This window comes from Bos taurus, chromosome 3 (assembly GCF_002263795.3).
Source record: "Bos taurus isolate L1 Dominette 01449 registration number 42190680 breed Hereford chromosome 3, ARS-UCD2.0, whole genome shotgun sequence".
NCBI classification, from domain to species: domain Eukaryota; kingdom Metazoa; phylum Chordata; class Mammalia; order Artiodactyla; family Bovidae; genus Bos; species Bos taurus.
Window position 1 is genome coordinate 99,708,740 of NC_037330.1, and position 6,100 is coordinate 99,714,839.

Here is a 6,100-nt window from a genome sequence, read left to right on the forward strand (position 1 = left end):
AAAGGGTAACCCCAAGGTCATCTCCCTCTACTACTCTTCACCATCTCCAAGAGGCCTCTGGAATTAGCCTTCCTTGACATTTGCAAACTCCCTGTGACTTCCTCCTGTTCTCCCACTGTTCCTTTCCCCACCTCCATGCACTGTCACTGAACCCTGACTTACCCTGACAGCTCAGGTCCCCCAGACATCAATTAGCAGAAATGCCCCTGCTGTGCCCTGGGGCTTGTTACATCACCCTTTACAGAAACACACCCCTCCATTTCATCACCTCATTTTATCTCCGCATCACACTTACCATTCACTGAAATCATTGTTACTTATTTCTTGCCTCCCTCCCTGAAAAATAAGTTTCTTAAAAGCAAGTACCTCATCAATCTTTTGCAAAGTTCCTGGCACATGGCAGTTGCTCAATGATACTTCTTAAATGGAGGAATAACAAATAGGTCGAGCCCTTTATTTCTGCCTTTATTACCTTTATGGCTCCTTTCTAGCAGCATTTAACACCTATGTCTCTCCCATCTTAAAAAAATAATAATAAAAACAAATTCTTGAAGACCTATTCAGATCTGCATCCTACATAGCTACCACATTGACATGTTTCTTCTACTCCCAGTTATCTTCTCCAGTTATCTTCTTCAGTTAAGCTTCTCCAGTTATCTGCACTTGCTGCCTTTATTTGCTCATCTTTCATTCACTCCTCCACCCAATCCAGTCTGATTTATGCCAAGTTATTCTGACAATCTTCCCAAAGTTAACTCAGCAGTATTGGAAGTTTTTCCTCCACCTTCTTCCTTTATTAATTTATTTGTGGTTGCGCTGGGTCTTCATTGCTACATGTGGGCTTTCTCTAGTTGCGGTGAGTAGGGCTACTTTTCCTTGTGATGCAGGGGCTTCTTATTTGGGTGGCTTCTCTTGTTGCAGAGCGTGGGCTCAGTAGTTGTGGCGCACAGGCTTAGTGGCTCTGCAGCATGTGGGATCCTTCTAGACCAAGGATTGAACTAGTGTCCCCTGCATTGGCAAGCAGATTCTTAACCACTGGAACACCAGGGTTATCACTCCATCCTTCTTTTTTTCAATTGTATTTGTTTATTAGCTACACCATGCAGCATGTGAGATGCTAGTTCCTTGACAAGGGATTGAAACTGTGCCCTCATGCCTTGGCAGGTGGAGTCTCAACCACTGGACCTCCAGGGAAGTCCCTCCACCCTTCTTAAAATACATTCATTTCCTGGCTTTTGTGAAGTGCTGTTCCTGGCTTAAATGTCCCTTCCTTCAGGAAATGTTCCCACACACACACACACACACACCAGGATGAACCAGGTACCATTTAGTTTACTTTCATAACACACAATAGTGCTTCAGCTTTATGGCACTTCTAACAAGTGTATTTATGTGATAGTGCATTTGGGGTCTGTTTGCTAGAAGAGTGGGGAAAGCTTCCTTCAGGCAGGGACCATTTCTGATGGGTTACCCAGAGGTGATACCTGGGGGAGGAGTTCAATATATTTATTGGATGGATGGTGATGAAGGGGGTATCCTAGAGATGGGGAAGGGGATGGATGAGGACTTGCAGACTAGGAGAAAGTCACAGGTTGAATATAGACTGGGAGGTATTTGTCCTTATGGGCACAAGTCAAGGTCACAGCTGTAGTAGGATAAATGCAAAAAGGGCTGAGGGCCAGGGCTGACCAGGACACTCCTGTTTAGGATGAGAGAAGGAACAGGAGGTGCCGATGGGTTCACTAATAACAAGTCAACCACTCCTCCATTCAACAAGCCTTTTTTGGGTACCCACTGAGTACCAGGCACCTTGCTGGGTGCTGGACCTACAAGGGCAAACCCCACACAATCCTGACACCAGGTCATCTCGTTTGCCTCAGTACTTAGGGACACATGCCACCTGTGCCATCAGATGCCACATATAAAGAGTACCACCACTCCCAGTCTACGTGTGGGGAAACTGGCAGGACCCACCAAGACTGGATGGGATGTTCAGGACATGATGAGACCTGATTATGTGGCTGTCTCTTATGCCTAGGTTATCCAGGGTATAAAGGCTCTTTCTTTGGTTCTGATCTGATTGGTAACTTGAATGAGGTTGGAGAGGTTCAGTGTTCAGATTTGTAGATAGACAAAGCTGGGAGGCTGAACAGAAAGAGTGAGCAACAGAGCCAGGATCCCAAAGGCTCTCAGTGAGCTGGGGTTCTGGGATAACCCTACAAGATGGTGCCTCTTAGGGACAAGTGGCGGGTACAATACTGAAACCCTTCTGTAAACACCAGATACCAGCAGAGGAGCACAGTGCTTGGACACGGCTTCTGTCTCCAGGGTTGTGGGCCCTTAGCACAGAATTTGGCACTCAGAGAGGGTATACTGCCTGTTCTTGGGCTGATTGTTCAAACAAAGAAAGTACACTAAGTTCAGAGTTGGGTATGTAGCAAACTGGCTGATCTACCCAGTGTGTGGGATCTTAGCTCTGACCGGGGATTGAACTCACGCAGCCTGCATTGGAATCACTGGGTCTTAACCATTGGCTTGTCAGTGAAGTCCCTGTTAGTAACCCTTTCTGAACTTCAGTTTTCTCATATACAAAATGGAAGCAATAGTGTCCATTTTTTCCAATGAGATAATGGATTATCAACTCCACAGCCTAATTGATGTTGGATTCTATTATTAAGATGCAGACCCTGCTTTCATGCTTTCAGGCATGGACAGAAGCATCAAGAAGCCCTTTCAACACAGCCTGACTATTGTAAGAGGATGACCACTCTTACCTTGGATTGGTGGGACAGGGGGCTCCTTAGGTAGAAACATGAAGAATTCCAGGCAGAGCAAGTACAATGAGCAAAGGGCATGGAAATGGGAGCTATACAGTGTCCCAAGAATTCCCTCAGGCCCCAAGGAAGGGGAGGAATCCAGATTGGTCAGTTGCACAATCAGGTGAAGCATGGCCTTGTGGGTCAGAGCCAGGAGTCTGGACTGAGTACAAGCCCTTAGGCGTGATGAGATTTGCTTTTAGAGAGGTCACTTAACTGCCATACGAGTCCTGGCCACAGGACTGGAAAAGGTCAGTTTTCATTCCAACCCCAAAGAAGGGCAAATCCAAAGAATGTTCAAACTACCACACAATTGCACTCATTTCACATGCTAGCAAGGTAATGTTCAAAATATTTCAAGCTATACTTCAACAGTATGTGAACCAAGGACTTCCAGATGTACAAGCTGAATTCAGAAAAGGCAGAAGAACCAGAGATCAAATTGCCAACATCTATTGGATCATAGAAAAAGCAAGAGAATTCCAGAAAAACATCTACTTCTGCTTCACTGACTACACTAAGGCCTTTGACTGTGTGGATCACAACAAACTGTGGAAAATTCTGAAAGAGATGGGAATACCAGACCACCTTACCTGCATTCTGAGAAACCTGTATTCAGGTCAATAAGCAACAGTTAGAACCAGACATGAAACAACGGACTGGTTCAAAATTGGGAAAGGAGTATGTCAAGGCTTTATATTGTCACCTTGCTTATTTAACTTACATGCAGAGTACCTCATACAAAATGCTGGGCTGTATGAATCCCAAGCTGGAATCAAGATTGTTGAGAGAAATATCAACAACCTCAGATAGGCAGATGACACCACCCTTATGGCAGAAAGTGAAAAGGAACTGAAGAGCCTCTTGATGAAAATGAAAGAGGAGAGTGAAAAGGCTGGCTTGAAGCTCAACATTCAAAAAAACTAAGATCATGGCATGTGGTCCCATCACTTCATGGTAAATAGATAGGGAAAAAATGGAAACAATGGAAAAAATGGAAACTATTTTCTTGGGCTCCAAAATGACTGGACAGTGACTTCAGCCATGATATTAAAAGACATTTGCTCCTTGAAAGAAAAGCTATGACAAACCTAGACAGCATATTAAAAAGCAGAAACATCACTTTGCCAACAAAGGTCCATATAGTCAAAGCTATGGTTTTTCCTGTAGTCATATATGGATGTGAGAGTTGGACTATAAAGAAGGTTGAGCATTGAAGAACTGATGCTTTAGAAGTGTGGTGTTGCAGAAGACTCTTGAGGGTCCCTTGGACAGCAAGGAGGTCAAACCAGTCAATCTTAAAGTAAATCAACCCTGAATATTCATTGAAAGGACTGATGCTGAAGCTGAAGCTCCAGTCCTTTGGCCACCTGAAGGAAAGAGCCAACTCACTGGAAAAGACCCTGACGTGGGTAAGGATTGAGGGCAGGAGAAGGGAGCAACAGAAGAGGAGGTGGTTGGATGGCATCATCAACTCAATGAACATGAGTTTGAGCAATCTCCAGGAGATAGTGAAGGACGGTTTGACCTGCTGTAGTCCATGGGGTCACAGACTCAGACACGATTGACCAACTGAACAACAACAACTCAAATGCCAAATGAAAGACAGTTGGAGATGACCAGTCTGGAGTGGGGAGGTCAGGCAAGAAGCTCTTGAAGTGGACTAGGGAGTAAAGGAAAGGCTGAGACCAGGCAGTAGCCACGTGACTTAGAGGGCCTTGAGGCCACAAGACTGGTGGTCAGACAGGAAGAGGCAGTGGCTGGATTATGTTATCACTCCTCTGGGCCTCTGCATCTGGGGACATCAGGCAGAGGTTCTGACATAGAATAAATCAGATCTTGATTCTAATTCCCCACCTCATTTCTATATGTGGAAAACTGGGAGGATCCACCAAGGCAGGCTGGGACATTCAGGACTTGATGAGACATGTATTATGTGGCCTCATCCAAGTCACCAGTAAGTACTCAGTCAGATCAGAGCCAAGGAAAGAGCCCTGGGGTTGTCGTGCCCAGAAAGCCTGGGCATGAGAGATAGCCACATAGTCAAGTCTCATCAAGTCCTGAATGTCCCAACCAGCTTTGGTGGGTCCTCCCAGCTTTTGCACATACAGAAATTATGTGCTTCTAGCTGTGGGGCCTTTCTGCAAAGTGAGAACACAAATACACATAACATGGTTAGTAGGATAAAATGACATGATGACTATGAAGGGCCTAAATATTAGTTGGCTCATATTCAGAATGTCCTTCTCACTTGCCCTGATTAAAAATAATCTTATCACTCCATGTATTAAGTATTAAATATGTGGAGGAGAGTACGGCAACCCACTCCAGAATTCTTGCCTGGAGAATCTCAATGGACAGAGGAGCTTGGCAGGCTACAGTCCATAGCGTCACAAAGAGTCAGATACGACTGAAGAGACTGAGCATGCACATTAAAGATGTAGGTCTTTAATAGCACACCTGCCTGCCTTTCATTCAAAAAATATACTCCAGAATGCAGATCTGAGAGGACAAAACCCTAGTCTGCCCCATATATCACTGCAGTCCCAGCATCAAATACAGCTCCTGGTCCCTAGTAGATGCTCACTTGGTGTTCACTGAATTAACTAAACACCCTATAGGAACCATTCCACATGCTGAGTTCTGTGATGAGCATGACAAAGTGCAGTTCTCAGGAAGCTTACTTGAGTGGAGACAAAAAAAAAAAAAAACAACCCATATGATCCTAGATAGTGACAATGGTATTAAGTCCAAGGGGTGACATGTTAGAAGACGTCAGAGGAAGCTGTTCTCCAAGTAGGTGATCAGGGAGGGTGACATTGGTGTCAAGAGTTCCGAGCAGAGGGACAGCTAACACAAAGGCTCTGGAGCAGGGACCAGCTTGAGATGAGCAAGAGACCATAAGGTGCTCGTGTGGCTGGAGCACAGGGAATGAGAGGAAGAGACATCCAAGATGAGGCAGGGGAGGTGGGCAAGGGCCATGTCACTTAGGACCTCAAAGGACTTGAAGAGACCAGATTTTCATCTCGGTTGATTGGGAAGCCATTGCAAAGTCTTAGGGAGAGAGGTGACTCAACCTGATATACACTTTCATGGGATCACTCTGGCTGCTGTACGGAAAATGGATTGATTGGACAGGTGGGGAAGGAAGCAGGGACCCCAGTTGGGTTATTGGTGTCCAGGTGAGAGGCAGGAGGCTTGGACCAGGGTGTAGCTGTAGGGGTGGAATGCAATGGGCACTTGCTTCCTCACTGACCACCTCCTCTGCCCTTGGCAGCACTTGG